General features: G+C 37.4%; 1 long non-coding RNA gene and 1 pseudogene across 1 annotated transcript; one reads left to right on the plus strand and one right to left on the minus strand.

Annotated features, from left to right (window-relative positions):
- Positions 1 to 766: 766 nt before the first annotated feature.
- LOC143850571 (cold-responsive protein kinase 1 pseudogene) lies at positions 767 to 2,321 on the minus strand (annotated as a pseudogene).
- An 8,472-nt stretch (positions 2,322 to 10,793) lies between these two features.
- LOC143849900 (uncharacterized) lies at positions 10,794 to 11,586 on the plus strand. Its single transcript, XR_013235900.1, has 3 exons — positions 10,794 to 10,851; positions 11,133 to 11,276; positions 11,378 to 11,586. It is a non-coding gene; the product is annotated as an uncharacterized LOC143849900 (long non-coding RNA).
- The last annotated feature ends 12,239 nt before the right edge of the window (positions 11,587 to 23,825 follow it).

Here is a 23,825-nt window from a genome sequence, read left to right on the forward strand (position 1 = left end):
ATCATAATTGATTGATAGATAATCTCTGTCCAAATTCTAACAATCTCCAGGCTTAATTTAATTGGATGGTTAGGATTGTGTCCAACTAGTAAATGTTTTATCCACTCTAAGGCCCATTGCATTGATGATCTAGATTTTCTCTATTTCTCTTCATCCTCGATGAAATTTTTATTTATTTAAAAGGCTAGTTTTATAATTTGGTGGCTAGTTGCTTCATTATTTACCTGATAACATTCACAAACTCAAATATAATTTCTATCTTCCAACAAAGAGAACAGAGATCACATTTCCCTTCAAATTTGTTTTTGTACTCTCAAACAAGGAATATAATAAAAGGAAACTTCAACCAGATTTTCGAGTTCAGTTAAAAAAAATGAATAGAACAGAAACTTTCATTGACATTTTCCCCTTGCAGAAACTGCACTTTTTTCGCACTTATTTTTCCAACCCAAGTGTGATATCATAACTGGTGCATAGAATGGGACAAAAATTAACCATACCCATTTGTTTTTCTCTCTGTTATGATCCTTGTTTTACAGCTTTAAACCATACCCATATCTCAATTTCCTCTCCAATCAGTATTAAACGACTGTATAATTTCTCAAAATGCGAAGAACACTTAGTTAGCGGTTTTATTGAATTCTGTTGGGTATCCACAGGTGATTCCAAACTATATGCAATTCCAGCAGAGGATCATCTCAGAGAAACTAGCTGGCCCATATCAAAATGGACCAGTGGGGTCCATAGTTAGCAAGTTCCGATCCGATTAAAGGGGTAGTGCTGGCGAATTGCTGGAGCTTGTGGTTTTCATGCCTTCTCCAGTTCTCACCAAGTCATGAATGACCCCTGGTGGGGTCAGTACCTTCTCATTGAGGCGAGACTGCTTTGAGAGCATAGCTATAGCCTGGGACATCGAAGGCCGTCGTTGGGCTGAACCCTGAGTGCAGAAAAGGGCTACTTTCAAATATCTAAGGGCTTCTTCTTCTGGGTATTGTTCTAGCTCTGGGTCCACCAGTTCTAACAGTCTCCCTTCTTCGTAGAGCTGCCACGCCTGTAAATCCAACCTTCAAAGTTAAAAAAGGAAAGGTATTACACCAATGCAAGCATCAGAATACTTTGAGAGAGGAGCACTGTGATTTTTGGCCTCAAATTCAATATTTTGATTCCCTAGAAGTAGCATAACTCCCAAAAGTTTGTTCGAATGACATTAAAAACTTAGGCCAAGTCTGCCAGCCTGGATTTGTTTTCATGATAAATTAGTGTCTCCAAGTGTTGAGAGGAGTAGGGTGAGTAGGAGAAGAGAGATTTGAGAGAGCAGGATTGAGATGAGAGTGAGAAATAGCTAAAAATCAGGAAAAAGTCAATCCTATTTTGAGTAGAGTTTTTTGTTTCCTGATTTTTAACCACTTCTCACCACTTGGAGACACAAGTTTTATGAAATTTTCATCTAAATACAGTTGCGGCAAAAACTGTTTAAAGAATGGAAATCAGATGGTTTTCAGATTTCAGAGGTCAACTCATCCCCTTGAAATGAAGAAATGAGAACCATGGGCAAGACACTGGAAGATTCCTAGAAAACAATGTAAACTAAAAAAAAGTTAAGCAGGACACCTTTTCTTTAATTGAGTTGTTATGCATCAAAAGCTAAGCACATGACCTTTTAACACTCATAAAGAGGTAGCCTTGGGTCACTTATGACTAAAGCATGTAGGTCAGTCACCTATCACCACCGCATACATGTCGATTATGGGCAGATGAGTGTCCCAATGGTGGACCTCACTGTGGATGCACCATAATACATGTCTGTGGGGCACATACAGTTTGGATCATGTGACCATATATAGTCATTTGCACGGTGATCATAGGGAACTAACCCATGGTTGACCAAGGCCACATTTCCAACAAAATTCAGCCAAAATGTTATATTGGCCTTTTTCACTGATAGAAATATCAGCATTGTTTTGTTTCCTCCAAAATTTTACGATCTAGCCTGAATGTGTTTCAAAATTCAAATGCTAGAGATAAAACTAATTCTAATCCCAGAAGAAAAAATAGAAGTCCAGCATAATGAAAGAAGCAGATCAAGATCATCATATTATTGCAAAGAAGCCACCATAGATTTCAAGTGCTACAAAATATGTTAAAATGCAAGGAAAACTGACCCATTCCAAGAGATCTTTCTGCAACCCTGACCAGCTTGACCTTCCACTACTTCTGCCACTAACTATTTCAAGTAAAAGGACCCCAAAGCTGTATATATCAGCCTTCGTGGTCAATTGACCACGCAATGCATACTCTGGTGCAAGATAACCGCTGCACATAACAGTCAAGTTGGAATTGAATATACTAAACAAGCAATCTTAATGTATGTCACACTATAGCATGGTTTTATTTGCTAATGACGAGATTGGACAATTCAATCAAGTGGAGCAACACACGATATGGACTATTGTCTCGGGAAACATCCTTGTTGCTTCTCAGTAAGCTATTATTAGAAGAAAAAAATATGATAGCTGAAGGGTAATTTTTATATTTTTGGAATCAAATATGGTCTCTCTTTTCAAATTCGATTTGAGCAAAGACTGGTTTAGTGTTCTTGAAACTTGTATGCTGTTCTTTGGTGGTAGACCCGTGGTGTTGAGAAATTAAACACCAAACATCACTCTAGAAATGCATCGTTCTAAAGTTTTGGGTATTTTTGCCTAAAAAAATCAATTAGAAAGATAGCTAATGTCATTGGGAAGCCATTGTATTCAGATATCTGCACAAACATCTGAAGAAACTCAACTCACATTTGCTAGAACTTGTGTTGAAGTAACAGGTGGAGTTGGGTTTCCAAAAGAATAGTTATTACACCTATTAAACATGACTGAAAGCCATCATCCTAAAACCTTTGCAAAGCATTCAGCCATGGAATTGACTTTGGGCCTTTTCTGCGCAGCTTAAGTGGAGGGCAAAGAAGGCCCCATTGCAAGAATAACTACTAGACTCAAAAGATTATCACAAACCCAAAACAGAATCTTCCAGTCATGAAAGTCTAGAGTGATTAAGAAAATCAAGATAGAGCTAGTTCTAAAGCTCTCGAAGAATATAAGAATAGTTACTACACCTATTAAACATGACTGAAAGCCATCATCCTAAAACCTTTGCAAAGCATTCAGCCATGGAATTGACTTTGGGCCTTTTCTGAGCAGCTTAAGTGGAGGGCAAAGAAGGCCCATTGCAATAATAACTACCAGACTCAAAAGATAGCCACAAACCCAAAACAGAATCTTCCAGTCATGAAAGTCTAGAGTGATTAAGAAAATCAAGATAGAACAAGTTCTAAAGCTCTCAAAGAATATAAGAGTACTTCTTCTTGGGATAGCTTTCAAGTTGTGGAAGAAATTGAAAATGTTTCCGCTGAAGATACTCAAAATCAAATGCTGGATGATCAAAACAAACTGGCTGAAGAAAAAAAGCAATCTCATTGTGCTCTTCCATCTATTCGAAACAATTCTAATGAGGATCATGAGAAGATTGGTCGAGGGAGAACAAATAGAGGAAAATGGATTAATATAAATTAAATCTATTGAGATAGACATCATTCCATGAATGTAGAACAATGGGACATGAATGATAATGATTAAACACGGTCGTTTAATGCAGAATTTGAGAATGATTTAGATGAAGAGGAGCTTAAAAATATTTTATTTTATGAAGGTTCACCTAGAAGGAGGCTAATATCTACACCATTAAGAAAAAAAAGCAGCTATTCTCTAATGAGAATCCTCCTCCAAGTCCAAGAGTCAGAATTCTCGTTCGCACCTTCAAGCAAAAGCAACTTGGTCTAAAGCCAGCACAATCTATCATTACCATGATGATTAGGTATTCTAGTAATGGTTCAGCTCATTCTACTGGTCAATTATTGATCTGGGAGCTTAGAGTTTGGGCCGAGTTCAATTTCTCATTTGTGAATAAACTACTATCAATGATATTCTTTGGCTATGGAATATATCTTAGTAAGAATTCAAATTGAATTGACATTTCTCTGGTAAATAAGCATGATCTAATGCCGAAGTAAAGAAAGGACATGGAAATATATTAAATGGAAAAATTCAACAAATATGGAAGGTCACTTACAGTGTTCCAGCAATTCGTGTACTGAGATGAGTAACATTGTCTTGGGAAGATTGTATGAAGAAAATTTCCGCTCTAATCTATACTCATGCATAACCCAATTGGTTTTTTCCCCTTTAGGAGCCCTCCCTTTGTAAAAAACAAGTGTTTTCTTCATCCCAACCAATGTCTTTCCTCTGTAGATCTCCTTATCTTTTCCTGTTGCTTTCCAATAGCCAGCCTCAGTAGCCCTATTTGTTCTCAAACCAGTTGGGTATTTCCTATCTCTTACACAGAAAAAATACCACTTCTTTTTCTCCCATTTTTGCTCTCCCTTCATAACCATAGAAAACAGAACATAAGAAAATGATCTGAAAAGAAAAAAAAACACTAATTAGGACTAGAATTCAATTAAACAGTAACCAATACATGGGCAAATAAATTTTAATAGAGAGAAAAATAAGCTATGGAAGGCTTACATGGCAAATCCCAAGGCTCACACTTATTCAAATCCACCTCTCCTATTGCTCTTGCATTGAAGCTGATATCAATAACCTATTAGAACCAATCGGATTTTCCCCTACACAGAAATCAGTAAACCCCTATTTTTTTCACACAGAAAAACACCATCAACAATCACAGTAAACCTCTGATTTTCCCATACAAAACAGAAACCTCATATTTTTCAAACACACAAAACCCCTATTTTTTTCCCCTACAAAGAAATCAGCAAACCCCTAGTTTTTTAAGGTTCAGAAAAAACGAAAATGTTGAAAAAAAAATCCAACCAAGAAGGGTAGAGAAACCGTAAAAAAAATTTAAGCTTCAGAACTCAGCAAAGCCCTAGTTTTTTCAAAACGAAACTTGGGTTTTTCTTCTTCCTGTGATTGGTAGAGAATAAAAAATAAAAAATAAACTCAGCTCGAAGGAGAGATTTCTGTGGAAAACTCACCTCGATCGATGCTCTGTAGCCGTGGGGGAGAAGAGAAGAGAGGTGATTTGATGCTCCGTAAAAAACCCAAATCGATCGATTTGTTAAAAACCCAAATACCTCGATGGTTTGCTTCAGCCCAACGCAGAGAAGAAAGTCCGATTTCGCTGTGATTGCTACAGAATAAATTTTGAAAAGGCAAACTCACCTCGATTTGGGTTTTTCTTCTCTGCGAAGAAGAGGGTTTTTCTTCTCTGCGATTTGGGCTTTTTAGAAAAGAATGGTGCGCATGAAGAGGAGAGTGAGATTCTGCGATTTGGGTATTTTTTAAAACAATGGTGCGCATGAAGACGAGAGTCTGCGAAGAAGAGGGTTTTTGTTCTCTGCGATTTGGGGTCTGCGAAGAAGAGGGTTTTTGTGCTCTGCGATTTGGGTTTTTCAAATTGATTTGGGTTTCTTACAAAACAAGCGCATGAAACGAGAGAGAGAGTCTGCGATTTGGGTTTCTCAAATTGATTTGGGTTTTTCTTCAAGCTTTTTACAAAACGAGCGCATCTGCGATTTGGGTTTGGCAGAAACGTTCCTCTTGCTTTGCCGCTTCATTGTTTGGAATCTCTCCTATTCATCGAAATGTGCTTCCTCTTCGATTCATCGGAGCATTAGGGGTTTTTCTTCAAGCTTATAAAAACGAGTGCATCTGCAACTTTTGGTCTCTTCTTCAACCTTTTTAAAAAACGAGGGAATCTGCAACTGTTTGGGGTTCTTCAAGCTTTTTTAAAAAACGAGGGTTTGAAATCTGCCATTTGGGTTTCTTCAAGGTTTGAAATCTGCCATTTGGCATTTTCTATTTGAAATCTGCCATTTGGGTTTTTCTTCGCGTTAGCTAGTGGGACCACTTGAAACGAAACCTTCAGCGCACCATATTTTCATGCGCTTAAGCGCACAAACAGTTTTCTCATATATATATATATATATATATATATATATATATATATATATATATATTCTAAGGGTGCTTTAAAACAGTTTTAAAGCATTTTTTTTCCTCGCCCCGTGCATCGCACGGGTGCAACTAGCACTACAACAAATACGTTTTATAGCAGCGGTCCCTTACCAGCGGTCTTGAAAACCGCTCCTATAAGTCAACATTTGCATGTGGTCTTCAATAAACCGCTGCTGTATATCGTTGATATCCCATAGACTACGCGTTAAAAGCCGAAACAAATGTTTTGTTCCACGAAAGAAAAAAATCGTGCCCTAACCCTCCAGCCGTGCGAAACCCTCTTTCCCCTCCACTCCTTCGATTTCTCCACCATCCTTCGACGATTTCTCCATCTCTCCAGCGATATCTCCATCTCTCCAGCGATTTCTCCTTCTCTACAGCCATTTCTCCATCTCTCCATCGATTTCTCCGTGTTTCAATCGTCCAAAAAATAGGGTAAAACCATTCTTCTTCTTTTTTCTTATTATTTTCTCTTACTTTCTTTCTTTCTCACAGATATTCCTCTGTATTCCATGCTCTGCAGATATTCCTCTGTATTCCATGCTCTGTTATGGCAATGATGAAATTGGGTAAGATTTTCATTATTTTCTAGGGTTTTTTTTCTAGGGTTTGGGTTCTTTGTTTTGTGGAGGCTTTCTCCTACTTCATATACATGGTTCATGTGCACACAATTTGCTCGATGAAATGCCTTAAAGAAAATCGTCTTTAAACTTAACTGTGCTATTTCTATAGAGAAAAAAAAAACAATGCTTCCTTCTATGTTTATTTATAGATGTGCATGTGTCTGGGCATCTTTGTCATAGATCTTTTTACCCGTTATCATTTCTGTGCATCTGTGAATTTCTTGGGGGTTTACCTTTTTACGTCTAATGGTTTTCAACCATTTCTTTCGTCAATTTTCTTTTTCTACTACTCATTTTTTATGTATATGAATATGATTTTATTTTATGCACACCGGGTGTTTGATGAATGCATCAACGAGTTATCACCGATGTTCAGCCGATATTAGAGACGTCCCCAAAGCTGTCAGGGAGAATAATCATCGATGGTCCGTCAAAAACAGGAAGCTACTACTCTGATCTTTATGCTTCATAATGACTGCTGAACTTGGATATAAGGTAGATGAATTAGATTCTGGTTTTTTTCCCTTGGAAATGGGTTGCGCCTTTATTTTATTGCCTTTCAATTTCTCTCAAATATATCTGTTTTGTAGTATCTATTTTCCCCCTTCTTTTCCCTGGTTGTCTATGCGGCCACACAACATCATACATGTATTTCCCACCTTTATGGCTTAATTATGACCGAAAACGTGTTACACAGTTCATGATATTTTGGTAGCAAAGCCATTTCAAATGTCTTTAAATTCTACCATATTTTGTCCTTCAAGTCATCCTCTCTCTCTCTCTCTCTTTCTCTCTCTCTCTCTCGCTCTCTCTCTCTCTCTCTCTCTCTCTCTCTCTCACACACACACACACACACACACATACAAGTTGCTTGCTAGTTTTTACTCAAGTTAGCATGGCTTCTCCTTCTATTAGCTCCATCTGTAACACGCCATCATAAGCACCATCACACGGCAATATCGAAATGAGGAGCTCAATAGAGGTAGAATGTGTGAGTATGCCAAGCCATGAAGAGAAGGGGCACATTAAGTGGGGCACGAGTGGGCCTGGTTCGAACGAGTGTGGCGTTTTCTTTACATGGGAGGACTTATGGGTGACGGTTCGAAAGCAGACACTGGCATTTGGAACCTCGGTTAGTACATCATTCAATGTTTGATATAGATTACCAGAGACGTATAAATACATGTATAGTAATATCATTCAACACATCATGAGACTTTTTCCAAGTAGGCCATGGATGATTGATACAACTAATTTAAAAATTCTCATAGTTAATTATTGACCCACCCAAGTTGGCTCGAATTTTACTTCGCCAAGTTCTCGTCTGAGTCCGAGTTTTTCCATTCCAAGTCAGTTCATTAGCTCGCCGGAGCTAATGAAAAGCTGACCACATCAATCATTGAATCATCTGAGTTGACTCTTTTTTTTAATACGTTGGTGGAGTTTTAGTCGGAGTGGCTGACACAACGATTCAACTTATAATCCTTAATCCTTCTATATCATGTTTTCACTAACTATCTTTTGCAAGTTTTAACCAAGGGGTTTTTTTTCATTAATTCAGGGCTATGTTACTCAAGATGATGCTCTAATGACGACGCTAACTGTTAAAGAAGCTGTATACTACTCCGCCCAGCTCAAGCTTCCGAACTCAATGTCGAAATCTGAGAAGAAGGAGAGAGCAGAGATGACAATAAACGAGATGGGGTTGCAAGATGGGGCGAATACTAGAATAGGAGGGTGGGACTCAAAAGGACTTAGTGGGGGACAAAAGAGGAGGCTGAGCATTTGCATAGAGGAGGCTGAGCATTTGCATCCATCCATCAGTCTTGTAGTGAGGTGTTTGAGCTCTTCCATAATCTTTGCCATCTCTCTTCCGGTCGAACAGTTTATTTCGGCCCTGCTTCAACGGCCAACGAGGTAATTGATACATAAATCAATCATTAGAGTTGTTATATATATATCATTGATACCCCTATATTTGTTCTAATTAGTTAATCAAAGCTCTTTCGACGTAAAATGGGAGTAAACTAATTTTATACATATTTTTTAAGTAGAAAATGTGACCTATACTCCAAAAGCTTAAGCTGTAGAGTTGGTTTTATTTAATCATTTATACATCAACACTCCCCCCTCACATGTGACCCCTCTTCCTTTGGCTCGACTGTTGGATTTTAATATCAAGGAGTTGTTGGGTTTTGAACCTAGCTCTGATACCACATGAAACAACCAATTACTTAGAAAGCTTAATTTGTTAGAGTTGGCATTATTTATTCATTTATACTTCAACAAAAAATGGGTGTAAATTTTGTTTTACGTCCATTTTACGCAAAAAGAAACGGAGCCTTAGTCCATAATTAAATGAGCAGCAATTTATTTTGGCCCTGCTTTGACAGCAAATGAGCGTAAATGAACTAATTAAAGATGCTTTGGATTTGATTTGCTGTAGTTTTTTGCATTGAATGGCTTCCCATGTCCATTACTGAGGAGCCCTTTTGATCACTACCTTAGAACAATCAATAAAGACTTCGATCAGGTTAGGAGGCTTTTTTCTTTCACATATTTATGTTTTAGGATTGAGTTTTTATATGATGAAGAGCCGTATAAAGCAGTATTGGAGTACGTTGGAGATCCCATCCTTGATATTTTGATCCAACAGCAGCTCACTTTTTGAGGCAAAAAGTGAGCTGCTGTTGGATCAAATATGAAGGATGGGATCTCCAATACTGCTTTATACGGCTCTTCATCATATAAAAACTCATGTTTTAGTAGCTATTATCATCTCTTAAAGAAATCCTATTCAAATCCTTGTTTTTTTATTAGGACATTGAGCAAGGGATAGGGACCAAAACGGCTACTGAAGCAATTGACGGGGTAGGGACCAAAACGGCTACTGAAGCAATTGACATTCTTGTGAAGTCATACAAGTCATCCATCACTTATCAACAAGTATCAAGACATACCAATAAAAAAAAAAAAAACAAGTATCAAGAGACGAGATATGTAAAATGGTAAGCCCTGTACTTGAACCTACAAGTATTCTAAAAGCCCATGGGTCAATTCATGACTTGTTGATGCCTAAGCAAGTCGACCCGGCTAAGGTTTTCCTAGACTTGGCTTGGTCGAACAAGTGAACCTGAAACGTTTCTTTTCTTCTTCTTTTCTTTTTTCTTTTAACTTCTTTCATCTTTTTGTGATGGATAGCAGTATTGAAGCCTCCCTAACTGATTCAACCACCAATATATCCCTTTTCTCTCCATTCCTAGCAATATTCATTTTCAGGTGAACTTTTTGCCGTAGTATATAATATTGATTAACATTATTCATAATTGCAGGTGATTGGAATTAATAAGCAATTTCCTGGACCCATTGTCAATGTGGCCACAAACTGGAATGTGGTTGTGAATGTCCAGAACAATTTGGATGAGCCATTACTTATCACATGGTATGTGTGTCTCATGGTCGCATACTTTGTTTAGTGTACTTGGATGGCGTCTGTCATCATGGAAGTGTTTTCATCTCATTTGATTGAGGACCTTGAGGGCTGTGAGTTCTCCTTTATAGCTACTTTAATGACCCTTTTTGTTTGGTTTCCTGTATTTTTTAAGCTTGAGGATGTATCTTTGGTGTGGAAGGTTCCTAAAGTTTCTCCTAAACTGTTTTGATGGATATGGATATATGGGTGCTGTTAGACTGCTAAAGGAGTGTTTTTTTCTCTCTTTTGACTGGCCTCCTAAAGGAGTGTTAAGAGGTGTTGTTTTTGTTTGTCACTCTTCCATGGCTTGTTTATGGGTGAGGAAATGTTGTCTGGTAGTTTTGTAACCAAGTCAAACAAGTCCTATGCTCAGGACATGCATATTTGGAGAACCTTTACTTATTGTGTTCTTTTGGATTATGAATGAACCTCCATTGTTGTTACATTCAGCTCGATTGTCCTGTCCTTTTGGAATGAAACAAGGTACTTCAATCCAGCAAATTTGGGTTGAAATATTTTGGACCAGATCAAAGACTCAAATGAAGGTGAGACTCCTGTACTTTTGGAAGAATTATGGAGTTTCGATGAAAATCTAGCCAAAAATCTAATATTGTTGATGAAATAATGGTTTTGAAGAGATTAGCTTACATTGTTGATGGGTTTTGAGGAGGCCATGTGGGTCGATAGTAGCTTGTCACTGATGAAGTATTGGATTTGGCCAGAGGTGTGGAATTGTCATTCAATCATGTTTTGTGTGATGCAAACAAGTTATTTATCATGCAGTCTGTCCTCCTCCTGAAATTATGTTGTCTTTTTTCTTTGTAAATAAAATTTTCATTTCTCAAGTGAAAACAAAGATATTAACTGTATGATACGGTTATATTATGTTGTAGGATACTGTGTCTGATCAAAGTTGCGTTCTCTCATTAGTGATCATGTTCTCTCTTCCCCTTCCATTTCATCTAATTGCCTTTTGACTTATGTTTCCCATTCTTCTGAGTTCAGGATACTTAAGATGATGCAAATTGTGGCTCCTCACAAATCAGAGAAGGGGATGGTTCTGTTCAACTTTTGCAAGCTGCGGCAGTAGCTAACCACGCTCAAGCCATTGTTATAACTCTACTAGAGGAGTTCCACAACATTTTTTTGGTAAGTTTCCTGACCATTTCTAGAAAGTGGGAATTTAGGAAGTACTTTTATATGCTTATTTCTTATTGTCTATTCATTTTGATGGATTTGGTATTCAACAGTGCTAAAGGAATTTCCTTTGAGGTTTTGGGTGTTGCTGTAATATCGGAAAGCGTTCGACCAACAAGTTTTAGCTTTATCTCCATCTACCATTGATGAAAAGTTAAGGTCACCTTTGATCTCCAAGGCCGGGCTGTTTTTAGAAGTTGATGGCATGGGCTTGATCACACATCAAAGAGAAAATCAAAGAGTTCAATCTAATCAGTTTAACATTGGGGTTTCAGAAAAGCTAATACATCAAGGTTTTTCAATCTAATCAGTAACATTTTTGGATGGATATGTTTTAGTTTTTGTTTAATTTTGTGAATGTAATGTTTATCTGTGTAAAGGTACTATAGTCTAAAGCAGGTTATGTATTGTACACTTAAGCCAGATTCTGTATTATACCCTTATTTTGGGGATTTCTAGAATTATATATATATATATTTTTTAAATATCACTTTTAGTAGCGGTCCTGACCGCTGCTAAAAGATACAATACTGCTGCTATATTGATGAACTTCGATGTCTACAAACCAAATGTAGCAGCGGTCATAACTGCTGCTAAAAAATACAGCGACGAGATAATTAGTAGCAGTTGTATAACCGCTGCTAAAAGTAATAGCAGCGGTTTTGGCCACTTTTAGCAGCGGTTATGACCACTGCTAAAAACCTTTTTTGTTGTAGTGTATAGTATCTACTACTATAAGCTGGGAGGAAAAGAAGAGAATTTTTTGATTTTTTTGAAAATTATATGAGAATTACACAGCACTTTTTTTGACTTTTTTTAACAAATGCACCCATTCAACTCACATATTTTCAATCCTACCCCCTCCTTTACGCTTTTAACAAAGGCACCCATTAAAGCCATATAATTTCAATCTTACCCCTCTTTTATGGTTATTTTTTGATTTTTTTGAAAATTATATGAGAATTACACATCACTTTTTTTGACTTTTTTTAACAAATGCACCTATTCAACTCACATATTTTCAATCCTACCCCCTCCTTTATGCTTTTAACAAAGGCACCCATTAAAGCCATATAATTTCAATCTTACCCCCCTCATTTATGGTTTTTTAATAAAAAATCTATAGGGTGATCTTAACCATCTTTTCTGGACCGTGTTTAATGAGAGGAACAGATTTGGAAAAGGGATTTTCTAGGAAGGAGGGAAGACACAAAGACAAAGGAGAGGGTTTTTTCAAAGTGTTTTCATGGCTGCTGATTTGCTACATTTCTTTATTCGGGTAACCGCGCCGGTCAAATTGCCTCAGTCATTTGGGCTGCTCTGTCTGCATTTCTCTCCATTTTCAGGTTGCCCGTCTATTTATAAAATGAAGTGAAACCTGGAACCACCCATTCACTCATGATTTTTTTTTTCATTTTCTTTTAACACGCACCTCTGGATGTACTTTTTGTTTAACATGCTTCTAAGAGAACCCCATGGCTAGATTAGTTTTTCTTTATTTTCTATTCTTTTATTTTTTTTTCCACCAATTTCCAGATAAGAAATGCCCCTACTTCAAATATAATTTTGAAGAACCCGTTTTTTCAGACAGTGGTTTAAGAAACCAGTTGGAGTTTTCTTGGATCATGGATGGCCTCAAAATGGGATTGCGGATACGTGGATTTGCAAATGCGATATTGCATTCACCATGGGACAACCAATGTATATCCTTTTGTATACTTTAGATCTCCTTGGTGATAACTTTGTTCTGAAATTAGAGTGGTAGGCTTTTAATCATTGAAAGCCTCAGAACTTCGGATGTAACAGAGCAATTAGACATCCCTTTGCAGGAATGTTTCGTATCTTATGTGGACCCTTTGCCATTTATCAGTTTGCAAGCCATCAATTTAACGGTTAGCATCATTTGTTAGGGAGACTTAAGACCGTGGTCCACTACAGTAGGGCCCACTTTCCTACTGTGGGCCCTATGCATGTCATGTGGACATGATCAGGGCAGTCGATCCAGTCATTTCCGTTGGCCCGACCTTTATCAAGGATTATCCTAACCTCTTGACATGTAGGGTTTCTACGAAGCAGTTTTCAGGGTATAAAATTATAAAAAATGTGGCTGTTAGGTTCATTCCTAGTAGTCAATCTGCGGCCTCGCGTGGGTCCTATCTAAGTGATCAGGTCCATCTGCCATCTTTTTGCATTTTATCATCAAAATGTTCTACAAGATCAACGGTAGGGATTGCACATTTATGTCACCATCGACATTGGGTCCCGCTGGATTGACACGGTGAAACATTCAGACCACACAGCCATTGAGTTGGATTCATGTTCGATCATTTCCATTGATCTGGTCCCATTGCCATATAGATTGGATGATCTGATCAAGGTATTGATCAATGGCTCATAATCAACCACCAGATCAACGGACTAATTAATATAAAACTTTTCCATTATATGTGGGACCCTTACATATTTAATGTTAATTGAGAAAGAGTGATTATCCAAAATTCAGGAGATTTCTTGTTGATATGTTGTAGGAGATTTTGCTAATCATCTAAAGTTTAGGAGATTTTCTTCAACAATTCTGGAGATTTTCTTTCTAAAAATTAGAATTAATCTTTATCCTTTAGAGTCCTTTGGAATAGAATTGTGTTTTTCTAATTTAAGGATAATTACATTTACACCCCCTCAACTATGGCCAATTTCCACTTTTAACCCCGTGGTATCAACTTCACCAACGACACTCCTGAGGTTTCAATGGGTTTTTTAACATGACGGAGTGGACAGAGAGGAGGAAATGACTATAATGCCCTCGTCTTCCCCAACATTTACAACATTTATAATATTGTTTAATAGGAAGATTATAGTAACATTTATTATCTTGGTTTGTATTAATGCTTTTTTTTCCGAAACCGTAAAAAATCATATTTTGATTAGGAAATGATATCAGCACAACCATTCTTTGATAATTGCACAAACGCAGCTTGTCTGTTTCTTTTTAGTTGCTTTGTAAGATCTTGTTGGGAACTATAATAACCCCTTGACAAGATTTATTTTAATTAATTTAAAAGAGAGAGAGAGAGAGAGAGAGAACAAAGAAGAACTTTTTTCTTCTCCTATGCTCCTTGGCCCACCCATAAACTCTATAGAATTGATTTGGAAAATTGGAAGAGAGAGATTAAAGAACATTCAACAAAGAATTATTGATTCTTTGTCTCCTTTTCTTTTCTTTTCTGTTATTTTATTTTGTCTTATACTCCTTGGCCGGCCATAATAGAATTGATTTGAAAAATTGGAAGAGAGATTAAAGACCGTTCGAAGAAGAATTATTGATTCTTTTTACATTTTTTGTGTCTTGTCCTTAGCCGGCCATAAATTGTATAGAATTGATTTGGAAAATTGAAAGAGTGATCAATGAATATCCAAAGAAGAATTGTTGATTCTTTATATACTTTTTTATCTTGATGCTCCTTGGCCCGCCATAAACTCTAGAGAATTGATTTGGAAAATTGTAACAGAGATCAAACAGCATCTGAAGAAGCACTATTTTCTACAATCAAACTTTCTTTTCTTGATGTAGAGCCAAAATCGAGTCTTAAGAAAAAAAAAAAAGTCTCTACAACTGTTGCCGGTTCTTCACTTTTATACAGAAAAAACGTATGAGTAAAATGGAACTATTACTATCTCCCATTGTTGATGAACTTGTTGGAAACTTGGAGGGAGCAATAAAAGAGATTAAATTACTGTGGGGTGTTGATGAGGAGATAAAAAACCTCTCAAGCACATTATCCACCATTCAAGCTGTGCTTCAATATGTTGAAGAACAGCAAGTAACTAGTAATGCAATGGAAGATTGGCTTTGAAAGCTTAAGGATGTTGCATACAATGCGGATGATGTAGTGGACGAGTTTGCAACGGAAGTGCAAACTCTTTTTGCTTTTTTATCATGTAGAAATTTTTTTCGCTTTATATTGGTTTTTTACTACCCTGAAAAGCCAATTTACAGAGAGATGACACTATTTTGAAATGAATTCCAGTTTAAATTGGCCTTTTAATGCTCTAGAAAGCCATTTTAGAGAAAGATGACTTCTTTTTTGTCTTTCCAAAGACAGAGAGAGAGAGAGAGAGAGAGAGAGAGAGAGAGAGCACTTTCTGACTCATTAAGCACTTTCTGTCATGAAATTTTTTTTTGCTCTAAATTGGCTGTTTACGGCTCTAGAAAGTCAATTTAGAGAGAGAGGGAGAGGGAGAGAAAAAGAAAGAGAGATGACACTATTTCGAAATGAAAATTTTCCGTCCTAAATTGGCATTTACGATTCTAAAAATCCAATTTAGAGAGAGAGAGAGAGAGAGAGAGAGAGAGATGACAACATTTTAGAGAGAGGAAGAGAGACATGATGGTGCAAAAAGTTGTTATATAAGAAACTTTTCCACCCAAAAATGGCTTTTTACAGCTCTAAAAAACCAATTTAGAGAGAGAACTTCAAATAAAATTCCGTTCTATTAGCTTTGTATGGCTCTATGAAGTCAATTTAGAGAGAGAGAGAGAGAGAGAGAGAGAGGGGGGCTGAGGTAGGGAGAAAGAGGGATGACAACTTTTTGCACATTTTGATGTGCATGACAGAAAGTGCAAAAAGTTATCTTGTGGTTCAAAAAAGTTCAAAGACATATCATGTTAGGTTTTATCTCCCACTTTCTCTCACCCTCTCTAAATTGGCTTTTTAGAGCTGTAAAATGCCAATTTAGAGCAGAAAATTTTCTTTTTGAAGTCCTCCTGTAAATTGGCAAGGATAGGTCTTTTTGAAGGACCAAAATGATACTTGAGTCCCGTTTCAAATTCTTGCCAAGATCGCAACTGATTACTGTTTGACATCCATTGAAACCAACTTACAACCTATCCTTCCATGTGAAAAGAAACCGATTCTCTGGCGTTCGATGAAAAGAAAAGAATTGAGCAACTTTGAAGAACCAAGCAGAGGGATCTCCTCCACTGAATCTTGGAAAATCAAGCTTTAGATTCTTTGGTGGAATGTTAGGAAGAACATTGGAAACCAATCCTTCTTGATTTGATAAGGAATTGAAAGTGAATTGTGTAGATTGGCTTTTGCTGGATTCGAAATCAGAAGGCAATTTGTCTAATTTCTGTTGCATTGGAAGGAGAATAGCGATGAAATCCTCACTCATTTGCCTCTGCAAGATTGCCAGTTGCGCATTTAGCTTATCTAGTGTAGCATTAGATTGAGAATTTTGGCGAGCTTGTGTACCGTACGCCATGGTAACAGAACAATGAAAGCACCAATGATACTTCTTGGTATCAAAGAACTGGTAATACTCTGTTTTTTCAGAGATTTTCATAGAAGAAGAAAGAGAAGAAGAAATTGTAAGTGTTCATCATAAAAGGAACACGGGCAACGGATCTTTGGCGGTCCAACTTTGAGAAAATCACAGTTAACCATATGGATTGAAATTGAAATAGTAAAAAAACATACCGGAAGCCATGGATATTGTCTTGTTGTCTCTTGAAATGGTTCCACTCCGGTATATCTCCTTGTTCTACAACAGACAGTGATGGGGACTGTTTTCCTCTTCTCTTAGACGTGGATTCACAGAGAATGGAAAAGATTAGTTGTGTACAAGCAGGGACCGAAGGCTTCTCTTATAGACGTTTGAGGGAAGGGATGCAACTCCTCATCACGTTGACCCTTCTCCCAAACGTCTCTTTGTTTACACCCGTTCCAAATATACCCTTTCACAATAAAGGGATACATCTTATTCTTTAAACACTTAACTAACTAAAATGATCTCAGTCGTTGATCTTGCTTAGGCCACATCCACTGTTAGGATTAAATCCTAACATTCTCCCACTTGGCTAGCAAGATCTTTGTGCCATACATAAGAATCATACCTTTTAGTCAGTTAAGTAATAAATAAAACATTCCGTTTAGCAAAAACTACTAACAATAAACCATGTAACCATTGCGTCACCAACTCTACCCAATAGCCTACCCCACGATTATATCATTAGTAATACTTACCAACATGAATGTAAATGCATACATGCATAAGATGTAAATATGGTCCAAAACAGTCTACAGACATTCTACCTCTTACTCACAATCCATTTACGTAATGTGCACAAAATGGAGCAGTAGAAAATAATATATATCAGAATCATAAAATAAAAATGTGATCACAACAGTGTATCTCAATACCTAATGTAGACTCCCACTGTCACAGGCTATCAAAAGTGTCAACCAACCTTATGCGCGCTACATGCTCTCTGAAGAGCTTTGGTGACAAGCCCTCAGTCAAAGGATCCGCCAACATAAGTGCGGTGCTTATGTAATCTTCAGATACACATTGATTCTGAACTTCCTTACGACAATATGTCAATACATTGACCCCATTACTTGATTTGTCGTTCTTGGAATTGTAAAACCGCAGCAGAATTATCACAATACATTCTCAGTAACTTGTCGACTATCAACAAGATAAAACCCTGAGACAAAATTCCGCAACTTCAAGGCATAATACAAGGCCTTGAAGTACACAATAAACTCCGTACCCAAGGTGGAAACAACTGAGTGTCAATCTGACATTCTTCCACGATTTAGGACTTTCTGCAAAATATACTAGAGCAGAACTCTAGGTGTTCCGACAACAGTCAGAATTAGATAAACCAATCACACTATGGTTTTCTCATTTACTTTATGTGAGCATTAAACCTTTAGTCCCTTACAGACAATGTATAACATTTTGGCAAATTCTCAATGATCCATACATAAATAACATTGGTACTTTCTAAATTTGCCTACCATATAGGTTATACACAGATAGGTGCAGATTTAAACATTCAATAGACCCCCAATTGCAGAACTATTAGGGAACCTCTTTATCTGCTCCTATAATGAATCGATCCTGGGACCTTGGAACTGACTGAATATATCACCCTTAACTATAGGAACACTACAAATGGAGTAATTTATCCATGTTCAATACTTAAAGGACTATACCAATATAGGCTTTCTGCAATCTCAGCAATCCTCAAGCTCCAACTAGGTGAACCTAAACTCCTATCATCTAGGATGCTTCACCTGAATTCTTTTGTATGAATATCACTGAACATGGCCAAGTACTACTAGCAAGTAGTATAACATCAACACATAACACGAGGAAGATAATATTACTCCCACTGACTTTAAGATATATCCATTATTCTGTGACAATTCCTTACAATCTAACATAGAGTACTAAATAAAACTTTATGTACTATTTTCAAGAAGTCTGCTCTAAACCTTAAGCAGAATCTCAAAGTCTACAGACTATGTGCCTCTTTCCTTAGCCTCAAAACCTTCAGGTTATAGATAACCTCAAATGGGTCACCTTTTAAGAAAGTCACTTTTATAATCATTTATTGTAATTCTAGATCACAACGAGTTACAAACTTCATGACCATTTCAAAAGAATATTTCTTAAAAATGAGAGAAAGTATTCTTATTGTTTCTTTCCGAGTGAAGCCTTTGCAATCAAATTTTCTTTATATCTCTTAATTCCACCTATGGAGTCTCTCCTAGTCGTAAAGACCCATATACAGCCAAATGGCTTGACTCTTAAGTCTTCGACAAGGTTTCATTGAGATAAACTCTTCTTTCATGGGTTCGAGCCATTGAGTTTCTTGATTGCTTATTAGTGCTTGACTGAAAGAAATGAAATTACTTAGTCATTTCTCACCCACTCAAAAAGACATATAGTCATCAGCAAAAGTTGACATTCTCACTTAATGTGACCATATCAAGGATTGTTCGGTAGTCGTCATCACCAAAACATCTATAATGTGTGGCACATTTAATCCCGACAATATACGTACTATGGGTCAACCAACATAATCTAAAACCCTTAAATACTTTAAGATAATCTATGAAATTACAACTTGTGGTCATAGGGCTCAATCCTTTTATTTGCGGGTTATAAACTTTTGCCTCATACAAACAACCCAAAGTTGCATGTTTCCCAATTTCAGCTTCCTTATGACCCATAAATCTTAAGGGGTCTTAGACACAGCATTACTTGGATCACAACATGCACAGGTGTTTTAGAGCTTTAACCCACAATCTTAGGCAACAAAGAGTTGTATAATTGATCCTCATTGTTTTGATCTTTTAAGTCATGTTAGTTCTTGACTCTTACTATATAGATCACAAACAAAGACAGGGCCAACTATCTATGATTAGAGAGACACACACGTAGCTATGGCTAAAAATTTTATAAAAAAGGGTAACGCCTTCCGCCACCAACTGCCAAAACAAAAAGATCCAAGATGTCATTGTGAATGACCTTTAATGGACCGATACTCACGGTGACACCCTAAACTGATTAATCTCTGTATATTTTCCTTTAATGTACCCCGTACCATTATTAGAATCAGTAAAATCAAGTGAATCTAGAATTCTTCTTTTACCAAACTATCCCCAGATATGTGGTTCAAAACTTAACCCACTGATTGGATGAATTCTTGTCCACTCGACTTCGTTTATTTCTAACATTACTCATTATCCTATTCTAATGCAAGGTGAGCTAAGTCTGACCTTGAGAGAAGTACAATCCAAGTCAATAAAGATTGCCCTGAAGAGAACCAAAATCACTAAATGGAAATGAAAAACTAGAGCCAATCCATCATACTTCCAAATCTTGATTCATAGCCGAAATAATCACGTTTTCTAGAATAAGGTTTCTAGTCCATATGAAACCAATATTCAGAAAAGAGTGGCGAGTAACAATGGATTCAACTACTATCTTTATTCTATTTCCCGATATAATGGTATACTCTCCTCTACTAAGCACCTGACTCGCAAGAAGACCTCACATAGAATTCTAAATGTGAATAGCAATGCCTTAATCTATCCACCAACCTTTTCCGGAGTACTTACTAAATAGGAATCATAATACAGGATATTACCTTAACTTTTTAGCCATTACAAGGGTATCTATACATTATGTGTCATATGTCACACACTCGGATGACACTTGATACCAAGTTCGATCTCTCTAAATTGAATCATTGAGCAAATACATATGCAAGATACTAAATGTTGCCTTTGCTAAAACTCTTTTTGACCACTTTACTTAATGTTGCCCTTTTAAAATAACCAAGAGGGGTAAAGTGAGCACAACCAAGGTTCTGAATTTAAAGTCTTTTAAAATGTGTTAAAAAACTACTACTTTGGTTAATATACTTTAAGGTTATCAAAACACATCATAAGGGTATTTGCAAGTGTTTCGAATGATCTTAAAAAATATTCACAAACTACATTCAAGAACTCCTTTGCATTTTTTAGTCTTAAAAAAAATCTCGAATTACATCCAGAAATTGAGCTATTCCATTACTACTAGATTGATACTAACATTGAACTCCCACTATTCATAAGCATCTTTTAGATGTGGGTTTAGTGAGCCTGTCATTCAATGATGCATAGTCTAGCCTTTTGTAGTCTTGAATTATGCAGATATATTCCATCACTAGCTAAGGTTTCTGACCCACTAAAGTAATCAACATAATCGGTATCTAGAAAAGATACCAACAACTTTACTGTCACGGACACAGACTTGCAGTTCCAAACATGCTCACTTCTTATAACACCTATTCAGTCCACAAATGGAGTTTAATTAACTCAATCCACGATTTCAATCAATCCAACTGAAAAGAATAACTAAAATGTATAAAATCATGATGATACATAAGTGTGCTTCTAATTAGATACCATACGTGCCATCGTGGGCCGTCCGTTAGGCCGTGCCACGATGCACAATTGGTTTCTACTTTAGAAAACACAATACCATGATTATGAAGAGACACCGGTGTATCACCGTGGGTCGTCCGTTGGGCCGTGCCACGGCACACAATTGGTTCTCACATACGATACTCAGTCAATATATCTTAAGGAAAAATTAGTTAGATTGCCCAGAATCACAAAAAATACAAAAAATTATGACTCCGACGAAACATCAGACGTGTCATTGTGGGTCGTCCGTTGGGCCGTGCCACAATACACAAACGATTTTCAATTCAGAAAATCACAATACTGTGATTCTGGCGAGACACCAGGCGTGTCACCGTGGGCCATCCGTTGGGCCGTGCCACAGGATACAAATGGCTCTCCCATGAGACCAACTAGGGCCAGATAACCCTATACTTGAGGCGCACATGACCGTTGGGCAGAAGCACAACCCCAAACCAGGTTACCCAGGCCTAGCCCTCTCACACCGCCTATTTGTGCAAAACAACAGTCATCCGTTGGGCTAAGTGTTGCTCTTGGACAAATAGTCGCAATTGAAAGTGGTTCATAGTCCATAAATGTGTCATTGTATGCAACACGGTTCTCAAAATTAACCACTTAACCTTAAGCGATTTCATTTCCCAGTCGGAATCGCAGTTCTTTGTTCATTCATTTAGTGACCAATCATAACAAGATATAGTTCAATTTCAACTAAAAATAATGAACAATGTAATAAACTTGTGTATACAAAACCAACTTTCAAGTTCCATGATCAAACATAATTCAATATTTTAGGTTTTGAAAATACACACTATCAGTTTATTATAACCATAAGCTTAGGTTTTAAGCATATCTGGCATGAACTAAGTGCATTCAAGTTAAAAGTTTAGTCCCATATATGATTTCAACTAATCATTTTAACCCTTAAGTTATATGCAAAACATAAAGCATATAAACAACATATAGGGGTTCTGAAGTTAAGAATTAGAAACCAAAGGTGTTCATTGACTGAGTTTTAATCATTGAACAACATCAAAACTTCACATAACTAGGTCTCCATGGCATTTAGTTAATTCTTTAAGAGTTTGAAATCCCCACTTTAAAAAAGCCAAAAGTTATAAAATTACACTGGAATTTTAAAATCCAGACTCCGAACACCAAAACAGACCTTGGAAACGGGTTCAGAATGGTCTAAAACCATAGGTATGGTCTAACCCAAGTCCAAAACCCCAAAATATTTGACTTAAAATCAAACTTACAAAACCAAAAGTCCTGATTTTACACTGTAACTATATCATACAGTGCTTAAATATAAAAAATGACCTAAAAAATAGGTCCAGAACGGTCCGTAAGCTTAGGAATCGGTTTTACCTAAGCCCAAAACCCCAAAATATTTGACTTAAAATCAACTTATAAAGTCAAAAGTTTTGAAAATTATACTGTAATTATAAAAAATAGGCCTCAAATGCATAAAGGGACTCCAAAATTGGGTTCAGAAGGGTCCAAAACCCCCAGAACCACTATAATCCAGCAAAAAATATCACAAAAATTGGCCAAACCGAGTCAAACACAGATTTGGGCCAGTTCGGGTCAGGTTGGGCCAAGCGGTCTGGTGGGCTTAGAGGGTCTACTGGGCCCTTTTTAATTGAAAAACCTGTTGCGGACCCTTGATGGGCCCGCGAAGCCCGACACTATTCATCGTCTTCTTCATTAAAATAGTGAAAATTCCACCAAAATCCGAAAAAACACTCAAAGTTCAATTTATTATTGCCGCTTCGTTTGAAGTCCAATTGAGGCGCACAATACGCCGTTGGACTCGTCTCTTAACGAACTTCGTAACCACGCTGGAAAATCTCCGGTCGGACAAGCCGGCCACCGGCGGAACACTGTTTTCCGGCGAGGTCCAAAACTTCCCCAAAAGTTAAAATTTTCATCTTTAAATCGCCGTCAAACGCAATCCAGACATCGGATCGACGAACTGTTTGTTGCGTTGGTGTGGACCCCGATCCGAGGATGCGTGCGGCGAGGGACGCGAGGTCCACACAGCAATCCTCAAAGATCTCCACATGTGAAGGAGAGCTCTGCCAAGGAACTCTTGAAACTGGTGCCACCCTCACATCATAGCATGAGCGGCGATATAAAAAGAAAGAGATACATCCTGATCCGGAGCCAGGGCTCGAAACCAAGATATATCTAAAAATAACTCAGAGTCGCCATCCATGGACAAGCCATGGAACCAAAACAAATGCTCTGTTTGCAATGGATAACCAGAGATACAAAAGGTCCGTGCTTGATGACGAATGGAGAAGGTCCGAAGAGCGCCCCCAATTCGCCCGAGTGCGAACACTTGGTCTCTTATGCCATTTATTATTAATCTTGAAGAGTTTTGGGCGAAAATCATGTGAAATGGGAACAAATATCCCCGAGTGAACGTCTACCTGATCATGCATGACTCGGGGATGAAATAATAAGCACACATAAAGCAAGATAAAAGATGTGTCGCCTAATCACAACTAGGTTATGAGTGACATGCCTAACAGGTGTCTAAGTTCTGGTGGACGAACACATGCATGCTACAACTACAGGTATAGGGTCTGCACAAGAAAGTAAGAAAACACAACAAAATACACAATATAACAACACAACAAATCCTAAGACTCTAAACGATTTAGCCCGAGTCCTTGGATGGTCTGATGTTCATCCAAAGAAGCCTACGTATCCCCGCCTCCACGAGAAT

The sequence above is a fragment of the Tasmannia lanceolata genome, unplaced genomic scaffold (genome assembly GCF_043159265.1).
Source record: "Tasmannia lanceolata isolate RefF3 unplaced genomic scaffold, GAP_Taslan_0.1 ptg000018l, whole genome shotgun sequence".
NCBI lineage: Eukaryota > Viridiplantae > Streptophyta > Magnoliopsida > Canellales > Winteraceae > Tasmannia > Tasmannia lanceolata.